We start from the raw sequence: 13,571 nt of genomic DNA on the forward strand, positions 1-13,571 counted from the left end.
TGGGCGGGATGATGATAATGATGATGATGATAACAACAACAACAACAACAACCCTGGGAGAATATGTAAAGCAAAGGGAAGAACCTGCTTTGATTGAAGTCAAAAACCAGAAACTCCTCAAAGCACAGCAGACAAAAAACCAGTACAAGAAAACCGCACTACAAACTAGAGCTGACAGCTGGCACCACAAAACATTGCATGGAAAGTTCCTTGAAAAAATTGAAGGAAAAGCTGAAGTCAAAAACCAGAAACTCCTCAAAGCACAACAGACAAAAAACCAGTACAAGAAAACCGCACTACAAACTAGAGCAGAATCAGTACAAGAAAACCGCACTACAAACTAGAGCTGACAGCTGGCACAACAAAACATTCCATGGAAAGTTCCTTGACAAAATTGAAGGAAAAGCTGAGAAGGAGGAGACCTGGCTCTGGCTCACGAATGGGACCCTGAAGAAGGAGACGGAAGGCCTGATCCTTGCAGCCCAGGAGCAAGACATCAGGACAAAGGCCATTCAGGCCAAGATCGAAAAATCAGCCGATGACCCAAAATGCAGATTGTTCAAGGAAACCGACGAAACCATGGATCATATCCTCAGCTGCTGTTAAGAAAATCGCACAGACAGACTACAAACAGAGGCACAACTATGTGGCCCAAATGATCCATTGGAACTTATGCCTCAAGTCCCACCTCCCAGCAGCAAAGAACTGGTGGGATCACAAACCTGCAAAAGTCTTGGGAAATGAGCACGCAAAGATACTGTGGGACTTCCGAATCCAGACTGACAAAGTTCTGGAACACAACACACCAGACATCACAGTTGTGGAAAAGAAAAAGGTTTGGATCATGGATGTCGCCATCCCAGGTGAAAAAAAAACAGGAAAAACTCAGCCGCTCTCAGGACCTCAAGATGGAACTTCAAAGACTCTGGCAGAAACCAGTGCAGGTGGTCCCGGTGGTGATCGGCACACTGGGTGCCATGGCAAAAGATCTCAGCCGGCATTTGGAAACAATAGACATTGACAAAATCACGATCTGCCAACTGCAAAAGGCCACCCTGCTGGGATCTGCACGCATCATCCGAAAATACATCACACAGTCCTAGACACTTGGGAAGTGTTTGACTTGTGGTTTTGTGATACGAAATCCAGCATATCTATCTTGTTTGCTGTGTCATACAATAAAATAATAATAATAATAATAATAATAATAATAATAATAATAATAATAATAGCCATCTGTTGGGAGGGATGATGATGATGGACATCTGTCGAGAGGGATCAGATGGTGCCTTCCTCCATGTAAGAAATAGGTTTAGATAACGTTTGGGGATCCCTTCCAACTTTAGGATTCAGAGTCTGTTTCTTTGGAGGTTTGGATGGCCATCTGTTGGGCAAGATGATGATGATGATGATGATGATGATGATAATAATAATGGCCATCTGTTGGGAGGGATGATGATGACGATGAAAATAATAAAATAATAATAATAATAATAATAATAATAATAATAATGGCCATCTGTTGGGAGGGATGATGATGATGATGAAAATAATAATAATGGCCATCTGTTGGGCAGGATGATGATGACGATGAAAATAATAAAATAATAATAATAATAATAATAATAATAATAATAATAATAATAATAATAATAATGGCCATGTGTCGGGAGGGATGATGATGATGATGATGATGATAATAATAATGGCCATCTGTTGGGAGGGATGATGATGATGATGATGATGACGATGAAAATAATAATAATGGCCATCTGTTGGGCAGGATGATGATGATGAAAATAATAATAATAATAATAATGGCCATGTGTCGGGAGGGATGATGATGATGATGATGATAATAATAATGGCCATCTGTTGGGAGGGATGATGATGATGATGACAATGAAAATAATAATAATGGCCATCTGTTGGGCAGGATGATGATGATGATGAAAAAATAATAATAATAATAATAATAATAATAATAATAATAATAATAATAATAATGATGATAATAATAATGGCCATCTGTCGGGAGGGATGATGATAATGGCCATCTGTTGGGAGGGATTGGATGGTGCCTTCCTCCATGGAAGAAATAGGGATTGATTACCTTCCAACTTTAAGATTCAGAATCTGCTTCTTTGGAGGTTGGGTTGGCCATCTGTCGGGAGGGATGATGATGATGATAATATTAATAATAATGGCCATCTGTCGGGAGAGATCGGATGGTGCCTTCCTGAATGACAGAAATGAGAGGATGGACTGTATGACCTTTGGGGACCACTCCCAACTTTCGGAATCAACGTCTGCTTCTTTGGAGGTTTATAAAGAGAGGCTGGATGGCCATCTGTTGGGAGCGATCGGATGGTGCCTTCTTGCATGAAAGACATAGGTTTGTGTTGGATGACCTTGTCCAGCTGTAGGGCCTGGACTCCGTTTTGGGAGGTGGAATGTTTTGAAGCAGAGGCTGGAAGAACATCCGTCGGGAGGGATCGAATGGTGCCTTCCTGAATTACAGAATAGGGTTCTTACTTTCCATCCTTCTTTCCTTCTTCTCTTCTTTCTTTCCTTTGCCTTCTGGTCCCGAAGCAGTTAAATTCCTTTCCAGTTGAACTGGCAAACTCCTTCTCGGCTTGAGCATATTAGCTGGATCGCAGTAGGAGAGAAGAGGGGAGGAGGGAGAAAAAGAAGAAAAAGAAAAAGGAGGGAGGCAGAGAGAGAGAGAAGGAAGGGGAAAAAAAAAACAAGGCTGCAGTGAACTATTCTCAGGGGTTCGGAGGAGAAGGAGGGGGAAAGAAAGCACCCGCTTCCCAGAAACTTGGATTTATTTTTAACCCAGGAAAGGCATCGATGGGGAGGAAAAGGAGGAGGAGGGATGGAGCAGAGAAAGAAAGAAAGAAAGAAAGAAAGAAAGAAAGAAAGAAAGAAAGAAAGAAAGAAAGAAAGAAAGAGATGGTCTGGCACCAGATCCACTTTGCAGAGGCTCCTCCAGGCCTTCGCCCACCCCAAGACTTAGCATTTATTATTATTATTATTATTATTATTATTATTATTATTATTATTATTATTATTATTATTATCTCTCTTTAAGCAGCTCACAAGACTAAGAACAATACCTTTAACAACATACAACCATGAACAGAGAATTTATTATTATTATTATTATTATTATTATTATTATTATTATCTCAAAGGAGACTCAAAGCGGCTCACAAGACTAAGAACCATATTATTTACAACATACAACCATGAACATAGATATTATTATTATTATTATTATTATTATTATTATTATTATTATTATTATCATCTCAAAAGAGACTCAAAGCAGCTCACAAGACTAAGAACAATACCATTAACATACAACCACGAACATAGATATTATTATTATTATTATTATTATTATTATTATTATTATTATTATTATTTTCTCTCTTAAAGGAGAATCAAAGCGGCTCACAGGACTAAGAACAATATTATTCACAACATACAACCATGAACAGAGATTTAACTATAATAATAATAATAATAATAATAATAATTATTATTATTATTATTATTATTATTATTTTCACTCTTAAAGGAGACTCAAAGCAGCTCACAAAACTAAGAACAATATTATTTACAACATACAACCATGAACAGAGATATTATTATTATTATTATTATTATTATTATTATTATTATTATTTTCTCTCTTAAAGGAGACTCAAAGTGGCTCACAAGACTAAGAACAATATTATTTACAACATACAACCATGAACAGAGATTTAACTATTATTATTATTATTATTATTATTATTATTATTATTATCATCATTTCTCTTAAAGGAGACTCAAAGCGGCTCACAAGACTAAGAACAATATTATTTACAACATACAACCATGAACATAGATATTATTATTATTATTATTATTATTATTATTATTATTATTATTATTATTTAATTATTTTTATTATGACACAACAAACAAGATAGATATGCTGGATTTCATATCACAAAATCACAAGTCGAACACTTCCCAAGTGTCTAGGACTGTGTGATGTATTTTCGGATGATGCGCGCAGATCCCAGTCGGGTGGCCTTTTGCAGTTGGCAGATTGTAACTTTGTCCATGTTTTGTTGTGCTAGCTGTCAGCTCTAGTTTGTAGTGCGGCTTTCTTGTACTGGTTTTTTGTCTGCTGTGCTTTGAGGAGTTTCTGATTTTTTACTTCAATCAAAGCAGTTTCTTCACTTTGCTTTCCATCTTCTGCCAGGGCATGTTCTTCTTCTTTGACTGCTTGTTTTACTTGTAAGAGTCCTCTGCCCCCTGATCTTCTAGGCAGATACAGCCGGTCAACATCACTGCGAGGGTGCAGGGAATGATGAATGGTCATGAGTTTTCTTGTTTTTCTGTCCAAATTGTCCAGTTTATGATGCCAGCAGTATATCTTATGACAGGTATGGCCCAGGTGTTTATGGCCTTGATGGTGTTGCCTCCATTGAGCTTGCTTTGGAGAATTTTTCTGACCCTTTGTGTGTATTCTTTGCTGACCACAGTCTTCACGTGTTCAAGCTTGATGTTGTCCAGCTGTAGTATGCCCAGATATTTATAGGCCTCTGGCTGGTGACACTTTATTGTTTGGCCATTAGGCATATTGATGCCCTCACTTTCAATGATTTTTCCTTTCTTCAATGCCACTGTCGAACATTTGTCCAAACCAAACTCCGTGCTGATATCAGTGATAAAAATTCGCATAGTGTTGGTCAGAGAATGGATTTCAGTTTCCGTTTTCCCGTACAGCTTTAGGTCATCCATGTACATCAGATGCGAAATGAGACTGGATTTCAGTTTCCGTTTTCCCGTATAGCTTTAGGTCATCCATGTACATTAAATATGAATTTTTGTGAGACTCTTAGATGTTTGATAGCCGAGATTTGTTTTTTGTAAGATTGTTGACAGAGGGATCATGGCAATAATGAAAAACAGAGGGGATCAATCTATCTATCTATCTATCTATCATTCCTCCCTCCTTCCAAATATCTATTCCTTCCTTCCTTCCTCCCTCCCTTCCTCTTAAGTATATATCCTCTGTTCATTCCTTCCTTCCTCTCTAATATCTAGCCTCTCATTTCTTCCAAATATCTATCTATCTATCTATCTATCTATCTATCTATCTATCTATCTATCTATCCTTCCTCCCTTCTTCCAAATATCTATCTATCTATCTATCTATCTATCTATCTATCTATCTATCTATCTATCCTTCCTCCCTTCTTCCAAATATCTATCTATCTATCTATCTATCTATCTATCTATCTATCCTTCCTCCCTTCTTCCAAATATCTATCTATCTATCTATCTATCTATCTATCTATCTATCTATCTATCTATCTATCTATCCTTCCTCCCTTCTTCCAAATATCTATCTGTCTATCTATCTATCTATCTATCTATCTATCTATCTATCTATCTATCTATCTATCTATCTATCTATCCTTCCTCCCTTCTTCCAAATATCTATCTATCTATCTATCTATCTATCTATCTATCTATCTATCTATCTATCTATCTTTCCTCCCTTCCTACCTTCTTCCAAATATCTATCTATCTATCTATCTATCTATCTATCTATCTATCTATCTATCTATCTTTCCTCCCTTCCTACCTTCTTCCAAATATCTATTCCTTCCTTTCTTCTCGCCTTTCTGGCCACATCCTTGCCATTTTTGGGGTCTCCACAGGAAGGGAAAACAGAAATTAGAAAGGGGAAAATACAATATTGGGGGGCAGTTGGAGAGAGAGAGAAAAAGGGGGGATTCAAGTGGAAGTCTCTGGGTTTTACAAAAATCTCTCTGAGAAAAGCGAGAGAAGCCCCCTCCTCCTCTTCCTCCCTCCTTCCGTCTCTCTCCATCCCCAACGCTCTCTCTCTCTCGCTCTCTTCTCTCTGAAAAGCATCGCCTGCATCCTTCTTGCTGTGTCCCTGCATTTTAATTACCGCCCTATTAATATTCATGAGGCCCAGCACTCAAGGGGGATTAGAGTCTGTCATTCTCTCGCTCTCTCTCTCTTTCCTTCCCTCCATCCCTCTCCCTCCCTCCTTCCTTCCTGCCTTCCTTCCATCAGCCTGAATCTGTTTTCCATTTTCCAGGGGGGGAAAAAAACCACAAAGCTTTCATACCTCCTTTGCCATATATATATGTGTGTATGTGTCTGTCTGACATGTATATGTGTGTGCATGTATATGTATGAAATCTATATGTAATATATATGTATTGTAAGATATGTGTGTGTCTGTTACATATGTATGTATGTATGTATATATATATGTGTGTGTATGATATATATATAATATATCTATATATATAAAAGAGTGATGGAATCAGGGCACCGGACAAAACAACAAAACTACAGGCCCCCCCAACCTCGAAATCTGACAACACAACCCATCATCCACGGCTCTAGGTTGATACAACAAAAATAAAAGAAAAATAAAGTTCTAATTACAGGGAGAGGAATAATAGTTTTTATCCAATTGCTGCCAGTTTGAAGGCTAAGCTCCACCCACTTGGTCTCCTAGCAACCTACTCAGCCCAGGGGACAGGCACAGTTAGGCCTCACTTAGGCCTCTTCCACAGATTATCTCATTTTAACTGGATTATATGGCAGTGTAGACTCAAGGCCCTTCCACACAGCTATATAACCCATTTATAATCTTATATTATCTCCTTTGCACTGGATTATCTTGACTCCACACTGCCATATAATCCACTTCAGTGTGCATACTAAGCATAAAGACAACCATACAACAGACATTCAATACCACCACTACCTCAACAATTTCTCACCAACACCACCAGACAACAACACAGCAACGCGTGGCCGGGCACAGCTAGTATATATATATAATATCTATATATATATATAAAAGGGTAATGGAATCACGGCACCGGATAAAACAACTAAACTAAACGCCCCACAACCTCGAAAACTGACAGCACAACCTCTCATCCACGCCTCTACGTTCATACAACAAAAAGAAAAGAAAAAGTAAGTTCTAGCCACAGCAACGCGTGGCCGGGCACAGCTAGTATATATATAAAAGAGTGATGGAATCAGGGCACCGGACAAAACAACAAAACTACAGGCCCCCCAACCTCGAAATCTGACAACACAACCCATCATCCACGGCTCTAGGTTGATACAACAAAAATAAAAGAAAAATAAAGTTCTAATTAGAGGGAGAGGAAGAATTGTTTTTATCCAATTACTGCCAGTTACAAGGCTAAGTTCCGCCCACTTGATCCCCTAGCAACCTACCCAGCCCAGGGGACTGGCAGAGTTAGGCCTCACTTAGGCCTCTTCCACACTGCCTATAAAATACAGATTATCTGATTTGAACTGGATTATATGGCAGTGTAGACTCAAGGCCCTTCCACACAGCTATATAACCCATTTATAATTGACTTAATGTCAGGGGAAAACCTTAACCCTTGACCTTAACTACCACCAATTCCTCAGTACTTTATTTCCCATACCACCATACTTCGCCACAGCAACGCGTGGCCGGGCACAGCTAGTATGTAATATATATGTATATACATATACACATATAAGATATGTGTGTGTCTGTTACATATGTATGTATATATATATGTGTGTGTGTGTGTGTATGATATATATAATATATCTCTATATATAAAAGAGTGATGGAATCAGGGCACCAGACAAAACAACAAAACTACAGGCCCCTCAACCTCGAAATCCATGGCTCTAGGTTGATACAACAAAAATAAAAGAAAAATAAAGTTCTAATTAGAGGGAGAGGAATAATTGTTTTTATCCAATTGCTGCCAGTTAGAAGGCTAAGCTCCGCCCACTTGATCCCCTAGCAAACTCCTCAGCCCAGGGGACAGGCAGACTTAGGCCTCACTTAGGCCTCTTCCACAGATTATTTAATTTGCACTGGATTATATAGCAATATAGACTCACGGCCCTTCCACACAGCTATATTACCCATTTATAATCTTATATTATCCTGACAGATGGCCATCCAGCCTCTACATAATAATGATGAAGAAGATGATAATGATAATAATAATAATAATAATAGAAGCATAAAATCCAAGAGACCCCTAAGGGCCATCCAGCCCAACCCTTTCTACTATGCAGCAGGACACAATCCAAGCATTCACAACACATGGACTTAACGTATAAATACTATACACTACTACACAGGGACATAGACCCCCTCTACCCTCACCACTTTCACAGGACACAAACAACCAAATGCATACTCAACATAAGGACAACCAAACAACAGACATTCAATACCACCACTACCTCAACAAGTTCTCACCAACACCACCAGACAATGCCACAGCAACGCGTGGCCGGGCACAGCTAGTATAATATATAACATATATGATGACATATATATATATATATATATATATATATATATATATATATATATACACACACACACACACACACACACACACACACACACACACACACACACATGTGGAGCCCCGGTGGTGAAGTGCGTTAAAGCACTGAGCTGGAGACCAAAAGGTCCCAGGTTCAAATCCCGGGAGCAGAATGAGCGCCCGCTGTTAGCCCCAGCTCCTGCCAACCTAGCAGTTTGAAAACTTGGCCAATGTGAGTAGATCAATAGGTACCGCTCCGGCGGGAAGGTAACGGCGCTCCATGCAGTCATGCCAGTGGCCACATGACCTTGGAGGTGTCTATGGACAACGCCGGCTCTTCGGCTTAGAAATGGAGATGAGCAGCAACCCCCAGAGTCGGACATGACTGGACTTAACGTCAGGGGAAAACCTTTACCTTTTATTGTATTATTATTTTATCTTTTTAATATTGTGATTTGTATTGTGTTGCTTATATTTTGTCCTTATGTTGTTTGGGCCTCTGCCCCATGTAAGCCGCCCTGAGTCCCCGCGGGGAGATGGTGGTGGGGTATAAATAAAGTTTTATTTATTACTAGCTTTGCCCGGCCATGCGTTGCTGTGGCTTATGGGAATCCTTTGTTGGCCAGGTGGAATAGCAGCGAATAGCCTTGCAGTCTCAAAGCCTGGCCGTTTTCTGGAGTAGCTGGAGCTTTTTGTTGTATGAACGTAGAGGCAGATAATCTGTATTTTATAGGCAGTGTGGAAGAGGCTTAAGTGAGGCCTAACTCTGCCTGTCCCCTGGGCTGAGTGGCTTGCTAGGAGACCAAGTGGGCGGAGCTTAGCCTTCTAACTGGCAGCAATTGGAATAAAAACAATTATTCCTCTCCCTCTAATTAGGACTTTATTTTTGTTTCCTTTTTTTTTGTATGAATGTAGAGACATGGATGAGGGGTTGTGCTGCCAAGTTTAGTGTTTCTGGGAGGTGTAGTTTTGTTGTTTTGTCCTAGGCCGAAATTTCATTCTCCTTTTATATAGAGAGATTATTTATGAATCCCTGCCCGACTGCATTAATAGCCTGGATCCTCGGCTTGGAGGAAGCTCGAGATGCAAACCTGCCCTCTCTAGGCCTTTTCTGGGTCCTCCAGCATGACTCCATGACACCCCTCCTGGACTTTGGGGTCTCTTGCTTTAGGGATCCGTTTTCTCTCCCTCGGAAAGGGATCTGGGAAACAGCCCGAAGCCGGGGGTCTCAGGTGGCCCCTTCTTTGGCTTGGGCCCACCGCCCCTCTTTTCGGCGCAGCTGCTCACAAGAGGAAACGTGTGGTTGCCATGCCGATGCCCCCCCCCCTCCCCATGCAGACGCAAAAAGGGGGTCAGGGGGACCTTGGCCGGAAGCCCAGCCCTGGGTTCCAGGGGGAGAGGACTGGGGAGAGGGGCCTGGAGGGGTCTCTGCGGGAAAGGAGGGAGGAAAAGGAGGGGAAAGACTGGGCGAAAACAAGAAGGAAAGAGGGGAGGAAGGACGGGAAAGTAGGGAGAGAGACTGGGCTAAAACAAAAAGGAAAGAGGGGAGGAAGGAAATAAAGGAAATTGTGTTGTCAAACCCTTTCATGGCCAGAATCAATATCATCATTATTATTAGATATATATTTGTAGTCACACACTAACATAAATGTGTGCGATATTTTAATTTTTCCAATTGGACGAAACGGGATATCTATATATATAAAAGGGGAATGAAATTTCAGCCTAGGACAAAACAACAAAACTACACATCCCAGAAACACTAAACTTGGCAGCACAACCCCTCATCCACGCCTCTACGTTCATACCACAAAAAGAAAAGAAATATAAAGTCCTAATTAGAGGGAGAGTAATAATTGTTTTTATCCAATTGCTGCCAGTTAGAAGGCTAAGCTCCACCTACTTGGTCTCCTAACAAACCACTCAGCCCAGGGCACAGGCAGGGTTAGGCCTCACTTAGGCCTCTTCCACGCTGCCTATAAAATACAGATTATCTGATTTTAACTGGATTATATGGCAGTGTAGACTCAAGACCCTTCCACACAGCTATATTACCCATTTATAATGGACTTAATGTCAGGGGAAAACCTTTACCTTAACTACCACCAATTCCTCAATACTTTATTTCCCATACCACCATACTTCGCCACAGCAATGCGTGGCCAGGCACAGCTAGTACCATATATACTCGAGTATAAGCCGACCCGAATATAAGCCGAGGCACCTAATTTTACCACAAAAACTGAGAAAACATTGACTCCAGTATAAGCCGAGGGTGGTACATTTCAGAAATAAAAATAGATACCAATAACATTTCATTACCGTATATACTCGAGTATAAGCCGACCCGAATATAAGCCGAGGCACCTAATTTTACCACAAAAAACTGGGAAAACATTGACTCCAGTATAAGCCGAGGGTGGTACATTTCAGAAATAAAAATAGATATCAATAAAATTACATTAATTGAGGCATCAGTAGGTTAAATGTTTTTGAATATTTACATAAAGCTCTAATTTAAGATAAGACTGTTCAACTCTGATCAAATCATTATTCTTATCTTCTTCAGTGTAAATGGGCTTATGTATCCTTTTAATAATAATATAGTAAAATAATACATCTAATAATAATAATAAATACAGGAAAATAATACAAGTAATAATAAATAAGAGTAAAATAATAAATGCAATAATAATAAGATCAGAGTGAAATAATAAATGTAATAATAATAATAATAATAATAAAAAATAGGGTAATAAATGTAATAGTAGCAACAATAATCAATAAAAATAATAAATGTAATAATACCAACAATGATAGAGAAAAATAATAAATGTACCATATATTTCGAGTATAAGCTGACCCAAATATAAGCCAACCAGGACCCTCACCCGAGTATAAGCCGAGGGGGGCTTTTTCAGTCTTTTAAAAAGGGCTGAAAAACTAGGCTTATACTTGAGTATATACAGTAAATAAAGATAATAATTATTATTGTTATTATGTTGTCGAAGGCTTTCATGGCCAGAATCACTGGTTTGCTAAGAGTTTTCCGGGCTGTCTGGCCATGTTCCAGGAGCATTCTCTCCTGACGTTTCACCCACATCTGTGGCAGGCTTCCTCAGAGGTTGTGAGGTCTGTTGGAAACTGGGCAAGTGGGGTTTATATCTCTGTGGAGTAATGTCCAGGGTGGGAGAAAGAACCCTTGTCTGTTTGAGGCAAGTGTGACTGTAGCAATTGGCCACCTTGATTGGCACTGAATAGCCTTGCAGCTTCAAGGTCTGGCTGCTTACTGCCTATGGGAATCCTTTGTTGGGAGGTGTTAGTTGGACCACTCTCACAACCACCATGTCAGACGACACAGAGAAGCCATTGAAGTCCACGAGCATGTGGACAATTTCAACAAGAAGGAGGAAACCATGAAAATGAACAATATCTGGCTACCAATATTTTTTTTAAAAAACTCTAAAATCAGGACAATTAATAAAGAACAACACGCAAAAAACAGGGGAATTCCAGACAGGAAACAATCAGGGCCAGCTAACACCTTCTAACAAAAGATTCCCCCAGGCAGGAAGCAGGCAGTCGTTGAAATTGCAAGGCCATTCAATGCTAATCATTGTGGCTACATTAACACTTGCCTCCAACAGACAAAAGTTATTTTTCCCACCCTGGATATTATTCCAGAGATATATAAACCCCACTCACAACCTCTGAGGATGCCTGCCATAAATGCAGGCGAAACGTCAGGAGGCAATGCTTCTGAAACATGGCTAGACAGCCCGGAAAACTCACAGCAACCCACTAAAGGAAATAGGTTGGCCAAAAAGAGGAAAGAAGGAAGTAAGGAGATAAAAAAGTAAGGAAGAGAGCGTGGGAGGAGAAACTGGAGATTAATTGTCCCAAGAATACCATAAAGTTGCACTGGAGGACCTGAAAAATGCCTAGAGAAGCCATTGTGCATAAAAGACATGTGCAGACTATTAGGAAACCCAAGGATGCATAGAGTGGTGCCGGATGGGCTGGAAAATGGCTAGAGAGGACACAAACGGGAAAGAAGCCCAGCCTTCCCGTATTCCAATGTCTCTCGGCTTCACGTTTTTTATTTCTTCCTTTTCCTGCCGCCAGCCAGCCTTTAAATAATTGATGGCCCAGATAAATAATGGATCGCCTGTTTGCCTGGGAATTTTCGGCTTCCAAACCCCTCCTGCCCCCCTCCTTCCCTACGTCCCTATTGATTTCCTCTACTTCCTTCCTTGCTTTTTTCTTTCCTCCTTTCTCCTCTCTCCCCCACTTTCCCTTTCTTTTTTCTTCCCTTCTTCCTTATTTCTCCTCTTTCCATCTCTTTCCCTCCTGCCCTTCCTTACTGGCTTTCTTCCCATTTCCTTCCTTTCTAGGTCCTTACTTCTCCTATTTATCTCGCTTCCTTCAGTCCTTCCTAGTTTCCCGACTTCCTTCTTCCTTCTTTCTTTCCTTCCTAGCTTCTTATTTTCCCAACATCCCACCTTCCTTCCTTCTTTCTTTCCTTCCCATTTTTATTTCCCCAACATCCCACTTTCTTTTCTTTCTAGCTTATTTTCCCAACATCCCACCTTCCTTCCTTACCTCCTGATTTCCTTCTTTTCTCCCTCCCTCCCTTCCCCGACCCATTTTCCTATTTCCCTTTTCTTCCTTCCTTCCCTCCTTCCCACTTCCCCAACATCCATCTTTCCTTCTGTTATCATACTTCCTTCCTCCTTTCCCTTCTAGCTTATTTCCCCAACATCCATCCATCCGTCTGTTATCGTCCTTCCTTCCTTCCTTCCTTGCTTATTTCCTTAACATCCTTCCCTCCTTCCTTCCTTCCTTTCTAGCTTATTTCCTTAACTTCCTTCCTTCCTTCCTTCCTTCCGAGCTTATTTCCCCAACATCCATCCTTCCTTCTGTTATCACACTTCCTTCTTTCCTTTCTAGCTTATTTCCCCAACATCCTTCCTTCCTTCCTACCTTCCTTTCTTCTTTCCTCTCACCTTCCTTCCTTCCTTCCTTCCCATTTTATTTCCCCAACATTCCACACTTCCTTCTTTCCTTTATAGCTTATTTCCTTAACATCCCTCCCTTCCTTTCGAGCTCATTTCCCCAACATCCATCCTTCCTTCCTTCCTTCCTTCCTTCCTT

General features: G+C 40.3%; 1 protein-coding gene across 5 annotated transcripts in view; it reads right to left on the reverse strand.

The window, feature by feature from the left end:
- Positions 1-13,571, reverse strand: part of ntmt1 (N-terminal Xaa-Pro-Lys N-methyltransferase 1) — a 128,988-nt gene that overhangs the window by 32,422 nt on the left and 82,995 nt on the right. For 2 of the 5 annotated variants that reach the window (XM_062959945.1, XM_062959943.1), the window contains one exon: positions 2,114-2,649. The exons of 1 other annotated variant lie outside the window; for it this stretch is intronic. The gene's annotated coding sequence lies outside the window, so the exon portion shown is untranslated. Of the gene's footprint in view, positions 1-2,113; positions 2,862-13,571 lie in introns of those variants that run through there. 2 more of the 5 variants (XM_062959947.1, XM_062959944.1) reach the window with 2 other exon arrangements.

The sequence above is a fragment of the Anolis carolinensis genome, unplaced genomic scaffold (genome assembly GCF_035594765.1).
Source record: "Anolis carolinensis isolate JA03-04 unplaced genomic scaffold, rAnoCar3.1.pri scaffold_7, whole genome shotgun sequence".
NCBI lineage: Eukaryota > Metazoa > Chordata > Lepidosauria > Squamata > Dactyloidae > Anolis > Anolis carolinensis.